This window comes from Somniosus microcephalus, chromosome 6 (genome assembly GCF_052327205.1).
Source record: "Somniosus microcephalus isolate GS21.2 chromosome 6, FLI_Smic_1.0, whole genome shotgun sequence".
Classification (NCBI taxonomy): domain Eukaryota; kingdom Metazoa; phylum Chordata; class Chondrichthyes; order Squaliformes; family Somniosidae; genus Somniosus; species Somniosus microcephalus.
In genome coordinates this window covers 166,235,766-166,248,095 of record NC_140992.1, presented here as the reverse complement: position 1 = coordinate 166,248,095, position 12,330 = coordinate 166,235,766, and the positions used below count along the sequence as shown (strand labels likewise).

General features: G+C 47.7%; 1 long non-coding RNA gene across 1 annotated transcript in view; it reads left to right on the top strand.

Annotated features, from left to right (window-relative positions):
• Positions 1-6,579, top strand: part of LOC147116190 (uncharacterized) — a 74,423-nt gene extending 67,844 nt beyond the window's left edge. Inside the window, exon 3 of the long non-coding RNA XR_015078757.1 lies at positions 2,017-6,579. This is a non-coding gene — a long non-coding RNA (uncharacterized LOC147116190). The remainder of the gene's footprint in view (positions 1-2,016) is intronic.
• The last annotated feature ends 5,751 nt before the right edge of the window (positions 6,580-12,330 follow it).

Here is a 12,330-nt window from a genome sequence, read left to right as displayed (position 1 = left end):
AGGGGAAGGATCGTGCGAAGAAGGAGGATCTGGATAGAAAGGGAAGAATTAGATGTTTGTGGGAACGAAGAGGACATTAAGATGGACTGAAGAGGAATGGGGAGGTGGAGGGGTGCAGTGAGAGAGAGCGAGCAGGGCCACTATTCGCGAGGACAGCGAGGAGCCAATCAGGTGCCCTGAAGGGGGAGTGGGTAATGGGCCGCTAGAGCACGGTTATGAGCAGCGGATGGAAAGCAAGTCAATAGCAATTGTTGGGCGGCGAGCCAGGCGGAGCTTCGAGCATGGAAGGACAGAGGAGATCGTGGGGTGAAATTTAACTTAGACTGGGGCGGACAACGGCCGGTAGCGGATCGCTCGCCTGTTAAACACGATTTTCGGCAAACTCAATGGCGATAATTGAACTTTGGATAATAGTGTTAAACAGGCTTAAAGGATTCCGCCCTCGTCATGCATCTCTCTAGGCTTTCATTTCCAAAGTCAAAATCGAAAGCCTTTTGAGATTGAAATGAGCGCAGTAACCCCCTTATCCACTCGCCGCATCAAGAATGTTCTGGTGCGGATCAGTGGAGAGAGAAGACTCCCAACAGGCCCCAATTCAGGGCAGTATTGCGAACCTGAGTCTGTTACCCACGTAGTTGTCACAGGCCAGACCCCGGAGAAAGGCATGCGACACCTGACAGATATAAACCGACCAGCTCTCCACAGGGTTGACGGAGCTGTAATCTTGATACAATCCCACCTTTTAACATGTATTGCACCTCTGCAGCCTAGAATGACAAGGGCAGCAGGTGACTGGAAACACCACCACCTCCAAGTTCCCCTCCAAGTCACACACCATCCTGACTTGGAAATATATCGCCGATCCTTCATTGTCGCTGAGTCAAAATCCTGGAACTCCCTCCCTAACAACACTGTGGGAGTACCGTCACCACACGGACTGCAGCAGTTCAAGAAGGTGTCTCACCACCACCTTCTGAAGAGCAATTAGGAATGGGCAATAAATGCTGGCCTTGCCAGCGCTGCCGAGATCCCATGAATGAATAAAAAAAAACGTGCTACCCCAGTGGCTGCAGCATGGCTGGGGTGGAAGACTGCTGACTTTCAGTGGTGGTCATTGCAAATGGCCTTGCAGTTCGACCTTGAGGAGCTGGTGGCTGTGAGTGTGAAATCAAATGATGGTGTTTCTTCTTCTTCTTCTTCTACTTCTTCTTCTTCTTCTTCTTCTTCTTCTTCACTCTCTTCTCCTCGCCCTCTTCCTGGTCAAATATTGGCTGGCCAGGCTGCATTCCTTGGCTGTATCAAATGAGGACAGCACACGGGTGGAGTTGTGGTGAGGGGAGAACAGGAAAGTAAGAGGTGCATGCGAGAAAGAGGATAACGTATGAGGATACCAACATCTTGTATCCATTTAGCCCCTCTGCTAGCTATGTGCTCAATCATGCCCCTGAAAAGAATGGTCTACATCGTCACCTTCAAGGAGGTGATGTGAAGCTAGGAAAGGGAGATGTGCCTCGTCATTGATGCAGATTGTTGGTAGGTCAGTGATTGGGGGTTGTACATTGAGCAATGTGTGAGGCTAGCGGTGCAGTTATTAGGAGATGGCTGTTGATGAAGCATTTACAGACTTTGACCAGTGGTCTGAGTTCAAGAAGCTTCTTTGGGCACTGGGACCAGGTGGTTGGGGGCAACACTGCTGGCAGTGACGGCCTCTGTGATCTGGTCGCATATCCTTCCTTCTGGAGGGGCTCCTGGCCCTTGTGGGCAGAGGACCCCGCTTGCAGTGTTGATCCCCATGCACAAAGCTGGGGTGCTGAGGGCGAGACCTGGTGCCGCTTCCCTGACTGATGTAGTGCTGAAGCACTTTTCCCATTTGTTTAGGTGTGGAAGGCAATTCCGGTTTAAGAGCTGAAGACTCCCATTTGGAAATTCTTTTTCATATTTTTTTTTTCAAAGTCATTTGAGCTGTACGGGCTAAAAACTGCCAATTTGTCATGATTTTCATTTTTTTCATTTCAGAAAGCAGTTCCCCTTTAAGAGACCGAATTACTCTCTGAAATGAGAACCTTGCGTTAACAGGATGCTGTTCTTGCTGCAATGATGCTATGGCAACGCTACATTGGGGCCTCCTGCCAGGACGAACGCCACCACAACAGCGAGGCACTGTAGGTTTAGTGCTGGGCTAATGTTAAATAACCATTAGTGCCAATTTACCGGTCTGGCCAGCGCCACTATTTTCAGCGGACTTTAAAACCGGCTTGCAGTGGCACAGGCAGATATTTTACCACTATTGAGTATTTAGCCTTGTGGTCTTAAATCTGAACAAAACAAACTACGTAGGTATGAGGGGTGAGTTGGCTAATGTAGATTGTGAAACTAGATTAAAAGATGTGACGGTAGATAAGCAATGGTGAACATTTAAAGAATGAATTATTAATTTGCAACAAATATACATTCCCTTAAGGAATAAAAGCCCCGTGGGAAATGTGATCCAATCGTGGCTAACAAGAGAAGTTAAAGACAGTATTACATTAAAGGAAGAGACTTACAATGTTGCCAAAAAGCGTAGTAATCCTGAGGATTGGGAGGATTTTAGAATTCAGCAAAAGATGACCTAGAAATTGATAAAGAAAGGGAAAATAGAATATGAGAGTAAACTAGCAAGAGGCATAAAAACTGATTGCAACAACTTCTATGGGTATGTAAGAAGGAAGAGATTAGCGAAAGTAAACGTCCCTTAGAGGCAAAAATTAAAATGGGGAATTAGGAAATGGCAGAGACATAAACCAGTACTTTTTATCTGGCATGACGGTAGAAGACACAAAAATATTCCAAAAATAGTGGGGAACCTAAGATCTAGTGAGAACGGGAAACTTAAAGAAATCAGTATTAGTAAAGAAATGGTGCTGGAGTAATTAATGGAACGAAAAGACAACACATCCTCTGGACCTGATGGCCTACACCTGAGGGTTCTAAAAGAGGTGGCTACAGAGATAGTCGATGCATTGGTTTTGATCTTTCAGAATTCCCCAAATTCTAGAATGGTCCCCATGGACTGGAAGGTAACAAATGTAGGGGAGATAAATGGGGGTCCAACTGATGTAGTGCATTTGGATTTTCAAAACACATTCGATAAGGTGACACACGAGAGGTTATTACACAAAATTGGGGCTCATTGGATTTGGGGTAATATAATGGCCCAGAAATTCGTGTTGGGGGCTTCCCGCGGGTGCAAGTCCCCGACCTGCACTTATCTTGCGCGCCGGCAGTTGAGCTGTAGGCCCTGTGGAATTCTGATCCAGGGCCTGCAGCTGCCGGCATGCAGTGCTTGCGTGTCCCAGGGGTGCAGTTAGTTCGATGTGTCCCCTGGGATCACGTGGGCCATGGGCAGCCAATCGGAGGAGGGAAAAGCCCATTCATAAGTCTTGACAGGAAGACCTGTCAAGAGTTATAAATACTACGTCCCCAAAATAGCAGTAAACCTTCAAATAAATGTTTTAAAAATCACAATTTTTAAATAAATTATAAATTACATTAAATAACTATTTTAAACAATAACTTAAATTTTTGAAAAAAATCATTTAATATTCTAACAGGGCTGAAAATAAACTTACCTTGCTTTAAAGTATTTAAAAATAATAAACCTGTGGAAATATGTTTTAATTTTCATTAATTGACCCTAGTGGGGTACAGCGTGGATCAATGCTTGGCCCTCAGTTATTTATAATCTATATCAATGACTTAGATGAGAGAACCGAGTGTATTGTATCCAATTTTGCTAATGATACAAATTTAGGTGGGAAAGTAAGCTGTGAGGAAGACGCAAAGAGGCTGCAAACGGCTATAGATAAGTACAAATAAATCCAGGGGCTAGCGCTCCCGGCATGGAGCCTTGAGGGAGGAGATTGCAGGCTGAAATCTGACCCTGTGAAACGGCCCATGTTTGACCCGCACTTTGATCGGACTAAGCTGGGTACCCCGATGCCCTGCATCGCTCAATTTCTCCGTGAACAACTCCTTTTTCCTCCATTTTTTCGAGTGAAATCATAGAAATGTAGGCACGGTCGGAGCCAACGTGACCGACCCACCACAGTCTCGCTCCCAGCTCTCTGCTCAATATTTTCCATTCCCCTTTCCCACGCATTTTCTTCATTTGTTTTTCTAATTCCCTCTAAACCGTCAGCTCGATTCCCTTCACTAGCCTTTTGTGCCGGTATATTCCATACACTAAGCGCCCGTTGTGTGAAATCTTTTCTCTGCCCTCACCTTCCTGTTTCTGGAGCTGATACCAAGTTTATGACCCCTTGTTACTCTTAAAGTGGTCAGTGGAAATAGCCTCTGAAACATCTTCTCAAACCTCTTCGAATGAGACTCCCTCGAACTTTGTCTACTCGACAGAATATAGTCCGGGCTTTTCAAATCGCCCATCATAACCATCTTTTCTCAGCCCTGTGATCATCGCAGTGAATTCGGCTTGTACTTTCTTGTTAAAACGAATGTCCTTTCTCTTATGGAACACTCAATGTAACACGCACTCCTCCGAGTGTGGCCTCGTCAACGGCTTGTTAAAGGGCACACTGGAATTCAAACCTACTCTGAACGTCATTGTGCAACGTACATCGACTGTAGACCAATAGGTAAGATTTAAAATAAAAACAGAAAATGCTGTAAATACTCAGCAGGTGAGGCAACATCTGTGGAGAGACTAACAGCGTTAACATTTCAGGTCGATGACCCTTCGTCAGAACTGGAAAAGCCTGGGGATGGAACAGGTTTTTAAGCAAATACAGGGGCAGGGAAAGGGGGAAGAGGAGGAAAGAACAAAAGGGAAGGTCTGTGATAGGATGGAAGGCAAGAGAGATTAAGGAACTTTAAGAATGATTAAGAGATGGTGCAAGGCAAATTGAGATGGAAATGGGATAAGTTAAGAAACAAAAGTTGGCTCTAGATGAAGTGTAAATGGCAATGGCAGAATGAAAGACAGCTGCCATGCGAGAGAGAGAAATAAATAAATACATGGAAAAAAAAGATAGGAGCAGAGGTTATGGTCTGAAATTGTTGAACTCTATGTTGAGTCCAGAAGGCTGTAAAGTGCTCAATCGAAAAATGAGGTGCTGTCCATCGAGCTTACCTTGAGCTTCATTGGTACAGTGTAAGAGGCAGAGGACGGTGAAGTCTGAGTGGGAGTGGAGCGGATAATTAAAGTGACAGGCGACCGGAAGCTTGGGGTCATCCTTACGGACTGAACGGAGGTCACCTAATCTGCGTTTGGTCTCCCAGGTAAGATTTAAACATTATTTCTCATTAGGAGAAGTGTATTATTTGTATTGTTTCGGTTTGTGTCAGTGACAGTGAAGGATTTCAGGCTAACCTCCGATTAGCCGCTAACCACGGAAAAAACGGCCTAAATCCTCGCGGAAACTGCAGGCAGTGGGGCCTGAATTTCTCGAGGGTCACCGGCGAGAGATTTGTAGAATCCCCCGGAGTTTAGGGACCAGGACATCACAAGTTGTTGCATTTCCGATACTTGCTCATTATCAGTTGGGATGGAAAAGTTACCTATATCCGGGCTGGAAAAGGGAGAACAATGTAGATGTCCTGCTTCTCATAAATGTACAAATGTCCCTGCTGTGGAATGGCCCAGATCGTCTTGACTGTAAATGGAATGTTTTCCCGAAATTTGTTAGCTTCGCACGTAAACATTGGAAGAAAAGGACGCGCAAAGTGGCGCCCGCAGTCCATGGAGATGGATCTCAGTTACCTTTAACAGTTTTTCTATTCATTATTATAGAATATATAGACGTCATTTTCTTTGAGGAAGATGCAGGCCACTAACCTGAAATCTGAATAACTTGATATACACGTGCGCCAGTGTGAAGAGAGACATGTGATATCTGATAGGTATAATTCGTTCCGTTCTGCAAATGACCTGGTTCATGGAGAACTGGAAACTTCATACAGTCCCGCTGTATTCTGTTTTGTTTTAGTTCCATACCGCTCTGAATTTCGGATCCATTTTTATACCAAGTGATGTTCAACTTTTCCGGGAAAAAGGCAGTCGTTTTACACACAAGTGTGGATGAAGTCGATGACTCATTTCTAAACACATGGGAGAAAATCTGTAAAGGCGTCGCAGGAACTGTGGAAGAAATAGTAAGACATTTTATCTTGAGTTCATTTGATAACCAGTGTGGACTGAGATAGAACCACGTTCAGTTTCACATTAACACGGTTATTATCTAAAATTGGCGCTTATATTTTCAGTATGTTAACTCCGCAACTATATTAATGTCAAAATAAGATGTACAGGTTCATGATATTTTATAAATAATATGATTGTCAGTTAAAGAATCTTCTGCTGTATAGTTAACTCTGTTGTCATAAGTTTCATAGAGCTCATCTCCATTTGACTTATGGTTAAAATCAGTTTATTTTTGCGGAATTTTAAAATGTTCTCAGTCAACAATTGATGTTTCCTTACGCGAAATAAAATATTGCATAATATAAAAACATGTTCCAATGATAAAAGCTCTTCTGCACATTTGATTTCCACCTCTAGAATACTAATCGACCCATATTTCCTTTAAGCATCTCCCTGTTTTCCAAATGTGCCCAGTAACTGACCAAGCCGATGTGGGAAATTTTCGGTAGGAACAATGGAACTGAAATTCCGCGGAAGTCCCACCAGGTTAGCTCTATTACTTCAAATGGGAAACTTGCAGACTCCTCAGAGGCGTATACAACCATCCGTTTTCATTCATTTATCATATTGCTATGGAGCTTTTGATGCTGTCCGGTGGCAGCCCCACTTTACCTCAAGACCGTAGAACTCTTATCGCCAGAGAATGTTATATGGATTTTTTTGGCATTGCTGAATTTTGCTCTGAAACGGGGACTGATGCATTCCTATTTTCCTCCTTCTCCCCACATCTTAACATCATTTACCTTTAATCAGTGAGTATTCGTCAATCTGATTGATTGAAGAGACAGGCTATTGGTTACCCTGCAAATACACGCCACAGCTCCTCTGCAGCGGGTACCGTGCTGAAAAGGCTCTCTAGTAACCGTAAGTTGCTGCTTAAAAGCTCATAAATAGTCTGTGGGCAGCTGTAAGCGCAATGCACGGCGAGCACCGATCCTTTGCCACTGACCACAAATCTGTGCCATTGACTCTTACTGGGAATATGTAGATTGATCCTGAAATTGATCCTTCAGCTCTGCCTACCTCTCAATTTATCTGTCTGTCTGTCTGTCTCTATCTATCTATCTATCTATCTACCTATCTATCTATCTATCTATCTATCTATCTATCTAGTTATCTTTCCTTATTTCTGAGTTTAATCGACACTGTAAGGGTCACAAGGATCCCAAGGACACAGCAGGGTCCCAGAAAGCTGTGGATTGCCCGAGCTAAGAAGGGGGCATTTCCCCAGAAACCTGTTTAAACTGTGTGATTTTGAATTGTGTGTGCGTGGTAATTTCTAGTTTAAGCTGAGGGGAAGGTGGGGGTCTCCCAGTTGGGGAGAGGCCATACGAGAACCTCTACCCAGAGTTGGAAGGGGTCCCCGGACCCCGGAAAGGAGGAATTTTTGGATCCCATGAAAAACATTTTCTTTAAAAAGGCAACACATCATTCTCAACCGACAGAACATTCCAGAAGGAAGGGTGAACTGGGGGCCATTAGCATCTAAAGGCCCTGGTCACCCCAACCCAAAACACCAGATGCAACACCTCTACAGGGCAAGAGCTCAACCCAAAACAAACCTCACAAAGAGGGAACAGACTGGTCAGAGCCAGGAGCTTCCAAAGCCAAACAAGACAAAGGAAAAGGATTAATGGACAATCTAGTCTACACTTCGCACCTACTCACACTTTGAGCACCGGACCGGACACAAAGGGACAGCCATCACCGGACCATTATTGGTATCTAAAGACAAAGGACTCTCAAGCCCAGATACAGTATAACTGGGGTGAGAATCTCACAGACAGCATGTGCGTGTGGAGGCAGAGTCGAAGGAACGCCCGATGAGAAGGAAGGAAGAAGAAGCCCGCGGACCACGGAGGCATCGGAACCAGAGACCGGAGAGCAAGGGGGGAGAAAAGCGCGCTGTTCCGGACCGAAAGCGTTTTCAAAACCGTACGGAAGGGCATTGTGAGTATGAGCTTTCCTCAATGAGGATCACCCCACTTAGTGATAGGATGATGGGAGGCTTGTGGTAATAGGAATAGGGTTTAAGGTCATTTTAGATCGGTTTCACCCTATGTTTTCCCTTCCCAGAACGATTGGTTAAGTTTAAAGTTCTATGATTAAGGTGCTGTTTTAAGAACTTGTTCAGGTTTAAAGACATCAAGGAACTTTCAGTGGGAAGTGCTGTGTGGAGTTCGGTACTGAGATTATTGCCTTGCTTGTGTTTCACGTGTCCAAATAAAGTGAGTTGTATCTTTTATCCGGTGTCTGCTTCTGGTTACTGCAATTTGAATCTGTCACAAATGTCCAAGCTGTAATTCGCGTTGTAGAACAGTAGTGGGGGAAGTGGGATTCAAAACCTCACGCCAGTAATTTGGGGGATGAGCTGCAATTGGGAATGAGCAGTTAGGTTAAGTGGGACAGGCTGAAACTCTGCCTGGGGTTGTATCTGGTATAAACAACCAAGAAGCACTTACTCAGAGAAATTCTCTGAGGACTGTGATTTGCTATAAACAGTCAAAAGCCCCAAACTCCTCAGGGACTGTACATCAGCCTGAGGTACCCAGGACTACCTGGGTGTAAGATAACCCCCCTTACAAAATGGCGAGCCAGCCAGGAGGATGTGTGAGCAAAGACAATGTGACAGACAGCAGTCCAGAGGTTGAACCAGAAACTAGAATGAAGGAGAAACTAGACTATATCTGTACCAAGCTCAATGTTTGAAAACCATGGGTGATGGGCCTGCTGCGCAGTGCACGCCCAGAGGCAGCTGCAGCAAAGTGGACCCAGGGTAAAGACCACAAAGCTAATGTGGAGAAGGCAGTCTGGCTGCTATGCCTAGAAAAGCAAGTAAAGTTGCTCGACAGGCAGGTGGCGACCCTCCAAGCAGAGGTGGTAGATTTAAAAGAAAGGGCCCGTGCCGAGGTGTTAGATTTAGAGGGGCAGACTCGGGCAGCAGGGGAGGTAGCAAAGGAAAAGATAGCCGCTGTGGAAGAGAAGCTGGCTGAGGCACTTGAGCAACTAGCGGACGAAAGGAGAGAAAGGGCTATGGAGGCAGAGAGTTCTCGAATTTACAAGGAGTACCTGCAGGCGCAGGTAACAGGAGCCCAAACTGCAGCATTGAGGCTGCAAGAAAGAAATGCTCGATATGCTCAAGAGAACGCTGAGTTGGGGGAGGATTTAAAGGAGGTTAGGGCAGCCTGGAAGCTCACGTGGCAGGAGGCGAGTCAAGCCCCGGCCACGGACCACGGCCCCTGCCTGGACCAAATCAAGTACCTCACCCAAGCTATAGCTAAGTCCCAGAGAGGCGTAGTGTGTTCAGTCTCACCGGCCCCAGAAAGTGAGCAGGAGGAGGAAGAGGAGGTTAGACCCCTCCCCACAGCCCCTGTAATGGAGCCGGAGCTTGAGCCACAGGAGCCAAGCATGCCAGTGGGACCAGGGCCAGTGTGTCCCATCACCCACGTTAAATTTGGTCCAGCTGTAAATGGGGTCCCGGGAGCAGTGACTAGCCATTTCGTTCTGCCCCACTCTGTGCCTCAGTTACAGGCGATGGTCACCCACTTCTCTAAACTGGGATTTAAAGGGGATGCCACTGCTCACTTTCTTAAAGTAGAGCAGGCGGGGGATTTAAACGGTTGCGACCAGGGAGAGAGAGCCAAGATGCTACTATTTTCCCTGGAAGAGGAGGTGGCCGACAACCTCTCCTCTGATAGTAAGATAGGGAGGAACACATTCGCCCAAGTCAAGGAGGAGGTCCTGGATGTGTTGGGGGCGGATGATGGTAGCTTCTTCTCCCGAGTTGAGAAGACTCGGCAAAGGGCAAAGGAGAACCCCAGGTGTTTTGCAGACAGGCTGTGGATAGCGTTCAATGAGGCCCGTGCAGGGGGTCTGGACTGAGCGGCCCTGGAAGCAGATGATCGGGTTCGCTGGTTTCGCACCCTGATAGCCAACAGCACTCCGGAGCTGCGAACGCAGGCACGAGCCTGGTTTGACCCCCGAGACCCCCAGCTTGCAGAGGAGACAGTCCTCCGGCAGCTTACCATTTTCTTTAAAAGTGCCCAAGCAGAAGGGAAGACAGGGAAGGGTAAGATCTGTGAGATCACACCCGCCCAGGGGCAAAGGGAATGGAGGCAGGAGGGCAAAAACTCAAACAGCCAGTACAGACCCTTCCATCCCGTGGATAGCCCACACCCAATTAGGAGAGAGATGGGCTGGGAGCGAAGAGATGGCTCCAGACCAAGCAGGGAGAAAGCCTGCTTCGGGTATGGGGAGCTAGGGCATTGGAGAAAGGAGTGTGAGAATCCTTGGAGGGATCAAAGGGCCCCTGCCCCTGCTGAACCAAGCGCAGACTAAGCCCAGAAAGCCAAACAGGCTGCAGCTCAAACCCAAAAGAGGCAGGCTCCTCAGCCACCAGCAGCCCCAGCTCAGAAATCCAGCCAGCCAGCAGCCCAGAGCACGCCGCAGCAGGGCAGCCTGAAGGACATACTGAAGGGCGCGCTGAAGGTTTTAGAGGATCAGGAGCGGGGCCAGATAGCTACAGTGCAGGGGGAGAAGATCTCCCAGGCTGCAGAATCCTGACTAGCCCCCGGGGAACCTGTCTACCTGTGTCCGGTGAGCTATGATGAGTGGAAGCGACCGCGCGTTGAACTGGAGGTGCAGGGTGTCAGGGGATCATATCTGCTGGACACAGGGGCTTCGGTGACCCTGGTCCATACAGACAGCCCCAGCACCTCACCCCTGTCCAGCGGCGTCCCTTTCGGCCTCACAAGCTTCACCAACAGTGAGCAGACAGGATTCCTCACAGTTACAGTCCAGCTGCGCTTGGGACCTCTCCAGGAGCAATGGACTTGCGTTTTAACCAAGTGGAAGGGGACAGGTCAGGGGATACTGGGGGCTGATTTTACCAGCCACCAAGGCATCCTCATCGACCTGAGGAACCACTGCCTTTGGGGGGCAGTGGGGGACTTAGGTACGGAGGAGCTCGCGATCATACAGGGCACACAGGAGAAAGGGGTCCTGTGCACAGTCAAACCCAAAGAGGGTTATGATCTGGCAGCCCTGATCAACAGCACCCCGGTACAGTTCCAAGCTGTTATGCAGACAAATTTAAAGGCCTTCGCCACTCACAAACACGACTGTGGAAGGATGCATGGGGTAGAAGTCAGGGTAGATAGGGACCCCATGACGCGCCCGCAGCGACAGTACAATTTCCCGAGGGAGGCTGAGGCAGATTTAACCATCGCTCTGGGATCCCTGGTTGAGCAAGGGGTTTTAAGAATGATAGCAACCCATGTGAACTCTCCACTTTGGCCGGTGAACAAGCCGGACAATTCATGGAGAGCCACAGTGGACTATCGAGTCTTGAATAAAAATATCCTAGCCTGCGCCCCTACAGTGGCTGCAGTAGCCGACCTCATTGGAAGTATTCCAGCCTCCGCAACCATTTTCACAGTGCTGGATATTTCCAATGGTTTCTGGTCTGTCCCACTCAGAAGGGAAGATCAGTATAAGTTTGCCTTCACTTTTAAAGGGCAGCAGTATACTTGGAATTGTTTGCCACAGGGTTTCCACAATTCGCCAAGTATATTCCACCAGTGCATGGCTGACAGTTTAAAGAACTTCAGCCAGCCTGGGCAGCTGGTGCAATACGTGGATGACCTGCTGCTATTCTCTGAGACAGAGGAAGAGCATGGCCCCCTATTGGCCGAGCTACTGGAAACGCTATGGGAAGCAGGGATGAAGGTAAACCCCAAGAAAGCGCAGGTAGGGCAAAGGGAAGTAAAATTCCTGGGTCTGACCCTACGCGCAGGAGAAAGAGCGATAGATGGGGCTCGGAGGAAGGCAGTGCAGGAGCTGCCTGCCCCCACCACAGTCACAGGGGTCCGATCATTCCTGGGATTGACCGGCTACTGCAGGGACTTTATTGAGGGGTATGCTGCCACTGCAGCCCCTCTACTCCGTCTTCTGCACAAGGGTGTGGACTGGGAGTGGGATGAGGGGCGCAGGGAAGCATTTGAGCGCCTCAAGAGGGACCTCCAGACCGCGCCGGCCCTGGGAGCAATTAATGGGGAAGAGGTGTTCTAACTGGAAGTAGCCACCAGCGGGGACAGCTTAAGCTTAGTGCTGCTTCAGGAAAGGCACGGCCA